We start from the raw sequence: 13434 nt of genomic DNA on the forward strand, positions 1-13434 counted from the left end.
ATTTCAATGTTCTAGCATGAGCTGCTCTCAAAACCAAAAAACGTACAATTAAGTCTTGAACTTGTGATGTCATAGGGTATAAAGTTTGGAGCTGCTTCACATACAATGAATGGGACACTGATTTTGTGAACTGACAGAATATTTGTTTTCTTTTTTGTATTAAAATGAGCTTTACTCTATTGTAGTGTTGTCAGTTGAGAAACAGAAAATGTAGCCTACCCATATAGCCAGAACATTCACCTGGCTGCTCTCATCTATACCATCTTTTCCAATTCATTGTCTGTGGAGCAGCTCCAGACTGTATACCCCATGACATCACAAATTTGAGTTTCAGCACTTTAATTTTCTGGATTTGGGAGAGAGTTTTTCATGTTAACTAATATTTTTTGGACTATCTTACACCATAGAAATAACAGGTATGAATTTTAAAAATGGTTGTAGTTCCCCTTTAAGTAGGACCTGTGCCCTGGGCACCTGTACACTAATGGCTCTACTTTACGTCTTCGTCAATGAGAGTTTTATTCTCGAAAGACACAAACCGGAAGTCCACTCTCTGTGCTGCCGTCGGGTTCGACGCTAGTCTACAACACGGGGGGCGGCAGACACACGGCGACTATCATGTGAGGAGCAGGTCGCTGGAGAGAACCGCAGCGCCGACTTTAGTGTATTACCCGTCCTGTGAGGATAGTTTGGGACTTCCACTGCGGACATATTGTGGATAACAGCCGGGGGACACCAGCGGGACTCCGGCTTCTTTTTCATGGACTCGGGGTAAGTAGCTGACAGCCGCACTTCTCCTCTGTGAGCGTGAGTGTATGACTGAGCGCTTATCAGGAATGTTATGTTGAAATGGTTCATATGAGACACATTCAGCTCACACTGCCAGGAAAATGATTGTTTTTTTATTGTCTGTGTGTCATGCTTGTTTGAAGATAACTGTTACAGGAATCCAGCTGCTGGTGAATTATTTATCACTGGCTGTAACTTAATAGATGGTGCAACAGGTGACGTGTGGAGGCCCTAGACAAAAGGTTTGGTGGTCAGTTGGTTTACAAAATCATTTGTAGACTATGATGAAAATAAGACTTACTGCTATTAATGTAATGAATAGTCAGTATGTGTAGGCAAACTATGGACTGGAACTATAAATTCTTGACTCTCAGAAAACATTCATATTCAAATCCACAGATACAAGGAAGGTCTGCTTGATTTTATATGCACTATATACTCTCGTGAAGCAAGGGCGTAGATTTCGTTTCAGCATTGTGGGGGACCAGGGGTCCTCACAAAACAACTCCTAATTTCCTGAATTCCTGTATTCTGGGGAGTTTTTATGCACCAACTTGCACTTTTTTTGCATCATTTTTTGCTGTACATGTCTTGAATTTTGTCAGATTATAAGTTCTCTGCTGTTACTGTCATGTTTTCATTGGGGGGAACAAATGCACATGTTCTAAATAATGAGGGGGGTACCTGGCACCCTCTCGAAATCTACATAGACACAGACATAAAACATGCACCATAGACCTTGACTAGAACTAAAAAAAATGCTATATTTTCCTTAACTTTACACCCCCCACACAATACCTGGGTACAGATTAGAGTAGTTGCCAATGAGTTGCTACTCCTCCCTTAAACAAGCTGTAACTTTAGGCAGAAAGAAGGACGTTAAAGAGGAGATGAAGTTGCAGAAAGGCCACAGTTTCATAGTGGGCAGACACATGTACCCACCTTAGCAGTGCAATCTTGTAGCCCATCTCAGTGAACGTTCTCTCGGGAGTTTCAAAGTGGTGCATGTGAACTTGTAGTTTTATATAGTGGCACAAGTGTGGCCCTCCTCTCATCTTCCAGATGATTTCTGTGTGCAGCAGGTGGCTTCACGTCCTCAAAGACCTGAAATCCAGTCAGGCGTGAAGGCTCGTGTCATTTTAGAGACCCGCAGTTGTTGTGGAGTGATGTTTCAGTAGTAGGATAAACTTTCACTCAATTTGCACTTGACTAATATGATGGATTAGTCTTCATTAGAACAGGATATGTGTTCAAACTTAATGAGTGGTTTCCCCCTTTTTTTAACATAACCCTGCCAAGCAGTGCTGAAGTGCAACATCAGTGCTGCTTTCTGTCTTCAGAAAAGGGAACTGTGCATCAACTGGACCTACACTGACTGAGTGAGTTGTTATGGCTCTATTCATATACACGGATTATCGATTTGAGGTAAATAAGCATTAGGAAGAGCAATTGTTGCAAGTAGCTTATAGTTGCTGAACGTGAGAGTTGGTTAGAAGCAGCTTGTCCAGCATAAAGGGCTAATGGGTCAGAGGTCCAGGACTTGGACAAATCCTTGTTAAATGCTGGTTTTACATGGGGGTAACTGCAGAGAAAAAGGCTTTGTTACCTTGTTGCTGCTGATTCTGCATCATCACTGCTGACTAAACCACGTGCACTTTAAAACTTTGCCCAACGGCAACTTTAGGAAGGAAAAATAAGCTATTTTTTCACTTGTGTCCAGAAGCGTGTTGTACCTGTGATCCTACAGTAATGTTGGGAGTGATGTTCAGAGTGCCGAGGGCATAGGTGTCATTGGGAAACCTAAATCTGAAGGCAAACCTGCAGTGGTTCAAATCATCGGACAGTGAGATAATCAGAGTGCTTGTTTGGCTCTTATTAAAATAATGACTGTCTGTCTTCATCCACTTTGTCCCCTAGTTGTTGTTTGAGTGGTGCCACAGTTTGTCTCTCATCATCCTGATTTTATGTTTTGATAGAGATTACTGTGTGCTCACAAATCATAGCTAAACTGAATATTATAATAATTGCATACAGTATTTCCTTTTTCCCCGTTTGTGCTTTGATCTTCTCTTCCTACTAAACCTCAAGATGTAAATATCTGACCATTTTATGTTGGCATTTCCTACTTATCTGTACCATGATGCCTTTGGGAGGGGAAAAAACAAGCCGTTGCACAAGCTGTCACTTCCTGGAATGAGTGGTTGACTTATAAGGGGGTGTCACTGCATATATCAGCCCAGGGGGGAAAGCAGCAAGACAAAAATACACCAGGGAGCCCAGTGTCACTGTCACTGGATGACCAGTGGGTTGCTGTCAGATGAGAGAGGCCAAGTTGAGCTGCAGTATGTCAGAGAATTTTCCAAAGGTTGGGTTGAGAACCACAATTTGAGTTATATGATGAGTTTATTATGTTATCTATGATGCATACCATATATAAGATCAGATGAAAAAAAATATGGATTGCAGATTATATGCTTAAACCTGCATTAATCAGTATTTTTGATATCAGTATTGCATCAGTTGACTTAATGTAATATCAGTCATATTGATAAAATCATAGAGAATTATCACCAAACTCTGCAGCTCGAGCCTTCAAGCCTCTCTTGGAACCAAACAGCAGTCATAGTTAGTGACTTGCTGACATCTAGCAGCTAAAGACCCATATATTTGTCTCAGGAGTTGGTGAAGACCTTGCAGTTACCTGTGGGGCTGAAGAATAAAGCAAACACGGAGGTGCCAAAAAATTCAATTTCTTGCACTTCCACTTGAGGCTGGCTCCATAATGAGTCAACCTCCCTCCATAGACCCCTATGTGAAAATGCCACCTTTACAACAAATTAACAAGTTTACAGGCTGGTACAAAATGGTTTTGGTCTCTGGGGCGTCGGTGGCTTTGTGGTGGAGCGGGCGCCCCATGTGCAGGGCTGTTGCCACGGCGGCCCGGGTTCGACTCCAGCCTGTGGCCCTTTGCTGCATGTCTCTCCCTCTCTCTCTCCCCCTTTCACACTTCGCTGTCCTGTCGATTAAAGGCAAAAAATGCCCATAAAGAATATCTTTAAAAAAACAATGGTTTTGGTCTCTATAGCTATTTTCCACGTTCATGACAACTGTGTGGGGTGAATTTTTATATACCTCCCCTGTATATATTTTATTAAGCCTTAAAGTTACGTATAATTATGGCTGTTCCGCTTTATGAGGCATGCTGTCTCCCAACAGTGTCCTTGGCTTCTCAGTCAGTTTTACCCATTGCACCAGCCTCTTGCCCAAATATGGTCACTTCTGGCTCCAAAAAAAAACAAGAAGGCGATGGCCAAAATGCCAAACTTCAAAACAGGAGTCCACAAACCAAAGGGTGATGTCATGGTAGCTACATCCATTATTTTTACAGTCTATGGTGGAGACCAAAACAATTAAGGGGGTAATAGGCCCTCAAAGAGAGAATGCCTGGCAACACTTTGAAATAAAAGCACCGAAACAGCAAACTAGCTCCAACAAATTTAAGATCTCAGAATTATATTTATAAGATTAATTGTTTATTTCTGTTTTCTTTCAGCAAACAGTCATTTCACTATCTGCCTGCTTAGCTCAAGCTAACACAGCAGCAGCAGTGACTAACACCGAACGTTGAGCTGTTACAAGAAGAACAAGAACAAGAAGTTTGAGGATTAGGGTCTGCATGTTTAAGTCACAGTCTGGAAACACTGACCACTGACTGGGCTAACATGTTGTACACCAGTAGTCCAAGGGTTAAATGTTTATTAGACCAGAAAATCCTGTACGTCTTGAGGATACAGGGGTCCAAATCCCACCCTATAAAATGGGGTGTTAGATTTAATCTGAACAAACATAAAATCTGGACAGTCTACTGCTATTGTAACTGTATGCACAACTATCCTTGAGGGCTGGAGTATTAAAACTAATGTATATCCAGTACAGATTTTGCACAATTGTTTATTACAGTATCAACAAAATCTGAACATTATAACTTGGATTTACTTCAGTGCTGTTGTATTTCTAGATGCTGATATTGCGAAGTGGTTTACTGGTCAATTCAGGACACCCTTACACTTACTGTAATTGTGTCATGCAGTTGCTGTGCAATGTGGACATACTGTATGGGATATAGCCTAATGTCACAACTGGTATTAAATTGAAGGACTAATCCAACCCCAAACCTCTACAATGTGCAGTGCTAATACTGTGAGGATTAAGGGTTTGATTTCAGGGCTCCCATGCACCAATTAAAGCTTTTCGTACAAGCAAACATATGGTCCTGTGTTATTCAAGCTGTAACAGGTGCTGAGTGAGGACTGACTCATATTCTCACTCATAAGTAGGCAAAGGCTGCATAATTAAAAATATCGCAATCTCGATTCAGGCATGTGCGCCGTTTCTGTTCTGAAGGACAATGATTCTGTCCTATTCAGAGATTTGCATAATAGAATGATTGCTCATTATTTGTCCCTGCTGTGGCACCCACAAATGTACTTCAAGGCTGACAGACTCTTCCTGTACCCGCCATTTCGCTAACACTCAATCAATCAAATTAGCCATGAAGCTAACTGTGATGTCAGGCTGGGTCGCCACAGAGAGTGTCCAGTCCTTGGTCGCTGTTGTTTTGGAGGCTGACGCATGTGTAGCCTATAGCTTTTCTAACATACTGTAAATGTAGGTTAGCTCTACCAAAGATATTCAGGGATTTCCTTGCCTCGTTGTATGAACATAAACACAATGTGTAGAGGATCCTGACAATGCCACGCTCCACAGCGAAGCAGCCAACTCCATAAGTGAACTTTTGTCACCTGTCCAGCCAAAAGTTGTCTTAAAACCATCACCGTAAGCTGAGTAAAGTGGTGTAAATATCTTAAAATAGTTGACTTCACAATATACCAACCCTACAAGTAGAAAGCACTAACGTTAAATAATAATCCATATGAGACCAAATTATCTACCAGTCATTCCATTAAAATGTTGGTTCAGACCTAGTTGGTTACTAATGCACGATGATAAGCACTAAGGAAAATGATGATATTATTATACAAAGAATGGCTTAAGGCTCTGCTCATCTCACACAGTCTGGCTTTCTTGGTGGGGACAGCCTCGGTAAACTAAATAGTCTTGGCTGCGCTCCGAATTGTTATGTTACCAAACTGAGATCGAGCCAGAGTTGATGGCTAAACTTAACTGTCAGCCTTTCAGGAAACATATTACTCTGGCTGGGTATGCAGTAACAGACAGCATGCAAGGCAAATTTACATCTGTGTGTGTATAGAATACACACACACACACACACACACACACACACACACATATATTTATGCGTGTGTGTGTGTGTATTTTTTTTCTCTTGCCTATCAGTCTGTATCCCCTCTCTAAATTCTGAGTTTTTTGTGGGTCTGTGAAGCACAGGCGATTGTCTTCTTTCTTTGCTCAGCAGCAGTTTGTGGTGTTTTGAGTGGCAGGGTGGATAACTGATCAGTCAATCTCAATCCCATCAGAGCTGATCAGACAGATGATAAGAGGAGCAGCTGTTTATGAATGACAGCAAAGTTTTACACACAGCACAATTAACAAGTAAGTTTCACTTTCACTGTGCCTGGCATTCCACTGCACAGTCTGTGCCAGAGTACGCTGTGCCCTCACAGTATGGAGCAAAGAATTACCGGATGGTATATACATTTCAAGAGCACCTAATAAAGGGAGAGAAAAAAAAGAGAAAATCAAAATGTGGCAGCAAATATTTTAATTGTGGCAGGCTGCCACAAACCCTGAGAAACCCTGTGATATGATGCTGCAATTTTACAAAATTCCCTTGTCCAAGTAAATTATGATTCCACATAAATTTTAGAGGTTTTTTTTAAGTTAATGAAGCTTGTGTTTCACATGTATCAAGATATTTGTTAGATGGCACGTTAAACAGTTAATTGCTTTTCAACTGATATGTTCCCATCAGTGGCAGTCTAAAAATACAATATAGCAGTTATATATTTTTATGTTGAAACAGCTATATATTTCTGTATATTTATATCTTTGCAGTGTGATGTAGAGAACTATCAGTGGTGTTAGCAGTGAAATTTTGGAGGATCAGAGCAAAAAGATACATGAAGGTCAAATGTACGGCAATAGGTGTATTGGCAGCCCTTGTGGGCTCATCTGCATGTAGGGGTATGTGGGTGCAGAAGAGCAGTTATTGTGTCGGAATGTGACACAAATGGCCTATCGAATGTTGAACTAATGTATAAAAGTTGTTCAGATCTTCAATACATGCTTATTTGGTCTGAGGCCAGTAAGCAAATGCAGCTCAATGTTCAGTTGTCAGTGATGTTGATCAGCATTTCTGTAGTTTCCTATCTATACGAACAACTGATATCATTACAAAACATGCAGTTACGCTACTGATGTCAGCAATGCCAATTTAGGTCTTGTCACCAAACCTTTCCTTTTACAGTCATATTGGTTTTATTGGTGTTTATCACTTGTTTGGACACTCCCACATGCTCTGGTACAACCTTTGTACTAAAGCTAAGAATCAACACTATGACCTTATTAGTGAAAATGCATTCAAAGAAATAGACCTGGTGCGATAAGGTAAATCCTTATAAGGAATCTTTGATCCTGACGAGTTGTTGAACACAGACATTGTTATCTTGTTCCATATATATATATCTGTTGAATTACAAACCACTGTTAAAGCCACAACAAGAGTTCCTGGAGACAGTATCATTCTTCACCTCATGGTATGTACAAACACTACTATCTACACTGAGTGTTTTAATTCAGTTGGGCTTGTTTCCTGTGGGCAGCAGTCACACTATTTTTCTGTTTTGTGTTTTAATCTCAACTATAAAGACCAAAGGAAAGATAGATATTTGGTCAAGAATCTGTAGAAGAAGTCAGTGTTTCCTTTGGCATATTATTTGTAAATGTTAATGTGTTGGTATTGGCTTAATAAAGGTTGTAATAATATAAAATAGTCAATTGTTACATGCCTCATAATCTTGAACGCTTTCAGAAACCGCAGAAAGACGATATGGGATTTTGACCCAGCAGCGAACATAGTCAGTTTGGGTGTTGATCTGACACAGTTTGATCTTTGATTAAACTGTAGAATTTCTAAATTGATAATGTCCACTAAGTCAACACTTGTCTCCTAGTTTATTGTGTTGAGGTTTGTACAGGTCTGTCATTGTAAGATTTTACCAGTGCCTCAGGCAATGGTAAAAAAGACAGGATGTTCACATGTCCCGAATATCATGCTTAGCCTGTGAAGGCCTTGGAATGTGTTGCATTGTACTAACTATTATGTTCTTGTACTTTCAAAGAATAGTTTGACATGTTTGGAAATACGCTTATTTGCTAGAGCAAATGCAAGAGTTGATGAGATTGATACCCTGCTTATGTTTGTACAGTAAATATGAAACTAGAGCCAGAAGGCTGTTGGCTTAGATAAGCATTGAGACTTGTAGCAGGGGGAAACAGCTAGTCTGGTTCTGTTTTAAAAATCTGCCTATCAACACCATTAAAGCTTACTAATTAGCCCATTGTAATACTATGCTCAAGATATACTTACAGTGGTTACAAAACCATTTATTTTCAATTTTACATTTTCTGTTTATATAGGGACTAAAGGTGCACCCAGAAAGTTTTCAGAAGTGGCCAGATGGGGCTGCTGAAAGTTTTTTGCAGCACACCAAAACCAAAACCCTGACTGAATTTGAGGAATACAATTATGCTGCTGAAGTATATAGGCTAGTTGAAAACTATGGTAATATAGAAAATTGAGAATCGATATATTTTGGTTTCTGAATTTACAGTAATGTTACTGTACTGTACTGTTACTCATATAGATACAGTTAACATTTTCAGTTCCATGACAATCTTGTTTTTATGTGTTATGTATCTGTACGTGTTACACGTTCTTTTCTTTAATAAGATAAATATACAGCTTTGATTTGGACTAAATTGATTGTAAGAAACAAAACACTCATGGATACCCATAGAATTGATTTTCTTGATGAGAAAGTTCAAGGCACCCCTTTGAAAATGGCCATGCCAGTTGTTCCTTGCCTTACTTAGCCCACTTCCAGACCAGCTATGGCAACATGGTTGGTTGGACCAATGGTTCGCTTAGGTTGCCTAGTATACAAGATACCACTATCTTTGCGCTAGCTTAAAAAATGAGGGCACCTGAGCATCTTAAAGACAGTCGTGAGGGGGCCAGCAGTTGTATCAGGGGGACATGGCCCCCCCGGTCCCTACTTGGGTTTGCCACTGGTTAAAGAAAGCTAGCTAGTTGTCTTGTGGCTAGTGCTTTGTTCACTTATGCATCGACAGGCTTGTGCTATCAATCTTCTCATTTAACTGTGGGCAGAAAATGTTAATAAGTGTATTTCCCAACATACCCGTCAAACTATTTCTTAACCCTTTGTCTTTGTAATTTTGTGTAAAGGTAGTTTAACTAACATGACTTCAGCATTGTTGTTTCAGTACTGAACTGAATTTGAGGGCAGATGTTGTCAGTACCAGATTTTTAGGCTGCCTTGACATTGCTGTTCATTTGTGTGTGAATCCAGAATGATTTCCATGCATTTGAATTTTGGTTGTGTGGACTTTGCAATTAGACTGCTCCCTCATATTTACATCTGATGAACCAGACAAGAGATGCAAATCTTTCTACCCTTGTCCTCCTTCCTCCTCGCACACAGCCCGCTCAAGATGGCGTGCCCTACCTGATTTGTGCCTTAAGGGAAGTACAAAGCACAGATACATATTGTTATAACTACAGTGCACTCCCTGTCCCAGTATTGCTCATGACAATTGCAAATATATAATATTATATTTTGTAACCTCATGTCTTGGAAGCCCCCAGAGGCCTGAGGGTAGAGACTAAAGCCCCAGTAAGCCTGTGCATTAAGGGCCCATTTCCCATTGGCCACTATCAGAGCCAAGTTCCGCTGATGACGATAGTTAGTAATAGGGATGCACCAAAATGAAAATTTGTGGCCGGAGCCGAAGCTGAAGCCGAATATTATTAAACGCTTGGCCGAATACCGAGTACCGAATACAGAATATCATTGTTTAGTTTTTCATTAGTTTTTGCAGATGAACCCCCTCCAGATTAGTGTTGTCACGGTACCAAAATTGGGACCCACTGTGCGATACCAATGAAAATATCATGGTTCTGAGTAGTATCACGATACCACAGCGTGGTAGATGAGGCAGATGTGCCTTTTGTCATTTATGAAAAGATAAATCACTTTTCTATAATACATCAATTATATTTCAATGGAATAAATTACTTATTGACTTATTCATACTTCAAAAACAGCATCAATAAGTGATGAACATGGGGGGGGTCAAAATAAAATAAATAAATAAAATAAAAATCAACCAGCCACCCTCCTCCCCTGACAGTCCCTTCATAAGTAATGAACAGTCCCTAAAGTGCGGTGAGGGACTGTTCATTACTTATGAACAGTCCCTAAAGTGCGGTGAGGTTTGTGGGCCGTTACTGACACAAAGACAGAAATGTGAACGGCTCGTTTCTCCTCTGACACGTCACATACCTGTGTTCGACTGGCTCGGCTGTTCTGGTACTTCTGGGCAGTCATGACGCCAAGAAGAGGATATTATTGGAGCCGACTTCTCCGTCGCCCGGTAAACCGATGGCTGCCGTATTTGACAGGAATACATTACTGTCTGTATCTGTGCCCCCCGTTCAACCCACAACCGATGGGATGTGCCTTTCGTTTCTGCTGCTGGTTGAAATCTGTAGGCTGCTCGCACAGCGTGTTGAATGATTTAAGCCTATTTTGCTCACTCAAAACTATTTTTAGTCGCAAATGCGAGTGCAGTGACGGGCGGATCGCCACACTGCCGACATTTTACTCGGCCCGTCACGGCACGCCGTTTGATCGCGTTATCAAAACACGCCGCTATTATTCGGCCTTGCTTTTAACTTATTCCACCGAATACCGGATGTGTGTTTTTTTGCAATATTCGGCCGAATATATTTGGTTACCGAATATTCGGTGCATCCCTAGTTAGTAAGATGTCCTGTCTGCATCGATTAATTGGCCAAACCAATAATAAGTTGACCTTTAGTACAAATGAAATGCAAGCATTTTCAGGTGGCTTGCCAGGTTTTTTTTGTTTTTATAGTGGCTCTGCAGTCCACCACAGTCAGGCCAAGTGAGAACAGACTCAAAATGCAGTTTAAGTATGAGCTAACGCTATGTTGAAGTCCCAGTTGATTTTACAGGGCTTTGTCAATCCCACCAGTGCAAGAAGAGAACAAGTCATAACCCTGCTGCGAAATGGAGTTCACCAGAAACAGGATATGGCTGTACTTTGCCCTCAGGAAACTTTCATCATAAAACTCAGCTGTCCCCTCATGGCTTAGTTTTATTCTGCTTTTGTGTTCAGTATTGTTGTCATTGTGGATATCTGCAGGGCTTTGGTTCTTCAACAATGCAGAGCACTCATGCAGTTTTAATTGAGAATCTACTTTTTTTGGTTGTCACGAGTTACATTGTCTAAATCAGTCTGTCTCGACCTCCATACACACCTGTGTAACACAGGCCTAACTGGTTTTCGCATTTCTGAGCTTAAAGAGTGCACAAAATGTATAAGCCACCAATGAAACATTTTTACTTGAAAGATCATTGAAATTGATGAAACCCTTGTCCCCCCAAGGTTGCTGGCATGATCAGACATTTTACTTGTTAGTCTAATGTAGCTTCAGAATACACTGTGTACATACACCGATCAGCCAAAACATTAAACCCATTGGTGGGTGAAGTGAATAACATTGATCATCTTGTTACAGTGCAATGTTCTGCTGGGAAACATTGGGTCCTGGCATTCATGTGGCTGCTACTTGACATGCTCCTCCCACCCGAACACCGTTGCAGACAAAATGAACCCTCACATGGCAACGGCACTTATCACTGGCGAAGGCCCCCATAGCAAGACAATGCACCATGCCACATCACAAAAACTGCTCAGGAATGACCCAAGGAACAGGACAAAGAGCTCAAGGCGTCGACCTGCCCTCCAAATACCCCAGATCCCAACCTGATTGAACATTTGAGGGATGTGCTGGTTTGGAGGGCAGGTCGACGCCTTGAGCTCTTTGTCATGGTCTTTGGGCCATTCCGGAGGAGTTTTTGTGGTGTGGCATGGCGCATTGTCCTGCTGGGGGGCCACAGTTACTGGGGAGTGATGTTGCCATAATGGGGGCTGCCTGGTCTGCACTGGTGTTTAAGTGGGTAGAGCATGTCAGGTGGTATCCACACAAATGTCAGAACCCAAGATTTCCCGACAGAACATTGCATCTTAACAAGATGATCAGTGCTGTTCACTTCATCTGTCAGTGGTTTTAATGTTTTGGCTGATCGGTGTATAGTATAGTGTTGTGTATACAGTGTAGATAGTGTATCATTATGTGGTACTTCTTGTAAAAGAAAACAGTATCAAAATGTTAACATAAATGTCTTAAAGCTGTAGTTGGTTACTTTTGTATAAAATAACTTGTTGTATTTGTCTTTATATTCATACAGCACTGAAGGAGGCAGATAATCTGTGGGAAAAAATACTGCTCTGCCTATTTTATTGCCTGGCAGAGATTCTAATGGCCTCACTGCATGTGGAGTCTTGAATGCAGCTGTCAATCACATCAGTCACTGCTCATGAACTGTGGTCAAACTGTCAAACTAGGCAGTGCTGATCAAATATGAATCTGTTACTGCACTGCCTATTTCTCCCTGAAATGTTTTCAGAAACATATTTTAGTGTACTGTTTAGCTGTAAAATGAGAAAGTTTGCCCCAGCCAGTGGGTGAAGCTTGGCATTTCAGTTGACTGTCTCCAATATGGCGGCAGTTTTAACAGTAAACTAAAATAAGTTTATAAAAATATTTGAGGTAAGAAATAGGCAATGCAGTAACAGAATCATGATTCATATTTGATCAGCGCAGCCTATTTTACCCTTTTGACCGCAATTCACGGAGTGATTTACATGATTGATGTGAAGCCTGCCGCAGGATTGAGCTTATTACCATTTTTTTTTTCTTTTTTTTGAGCCAATAAGATAAATTAATTGAAAAATGCGCGACTTTGGCTCTGGTGCCAACGTCTGTCTCTGTGTACAGTCTCCACTCTGTAGCCTCACTCATTCCTATCAAGCCTATCGACACTGAAGGCAGACTGGAGCTGCTCCGCTGAATAATCTGAGTTGTGTGTAAAATGTAAGGCAGCAGATATTACCAAACTGAAACATCACAATCCTCTATGCTGAAGTTGCATGAAGTGTTTCTGCTTTTTGTAGCATTCTTTTGTTAGTTATAGTAGGTACTGGATGTAGACTAACTCCAGTTCTAGGAGTATGAGAACTGCAAGAGGAGGGGAAAAGGTAGAATGTGCCTGCATGTGGTGAAATATGTGACCATTACATACATACAGACATTTCATACACCAGATGTTTATAACGCAGACCTGCAGATGTCCACTCAGTCTGCGCTTGGACCTGTTCACAAGAGTCAGCCATCACTTTATTTGTGTCTGTTAGTAGAGGATCCAGACCTACCTGCAGTGTAGTTCATACACTTCACTGATAAACTTAAATTATACAGTAAGATTTGGCTTC

At 41.0% G+C, this 13434-nt stretch overlaps 1 protein-coding gene across 8 annotated transcripts in view; it reads left to right on the top strand.

Moving 5' to 3' along the window:
- Positions 1–569: 569 nt before the first annotated feature.
- mical2b (microtubule associated monooxygenase, calponin and LIM domain containing 2b) overlaps positions 570–13434 on the top strand; it is an 85873-nt gene continuing 73008 nt past the window's right edge. For all 8 annotated transcript variants that reach the window (XR_013491640.1, XM_033634388.2, XM_033634390.2 and 5 more), the window contains exon 1: positions 570–771. The gene's annotated coding sequence lies outside the window, so the exon portion shown is untranslated. The remainder of the gene's footprint in view (positions 772–13434) is intronic.

This window comes from Epinephelus lanceolatus, chromosome 5 (assembly GCF_041903045.1).
Source record: "Epinephelus lanceolatus isolate andai-2023 chromosome 5, ASM4190304v1, whole genome shotgun sequence".
Lineage (NCBI taxonomy): Eukaryota > Metazoa > Chordata > Actinopteri > Perciformes > Serranidae > Epinephelus > Epinephelus lanceolatus.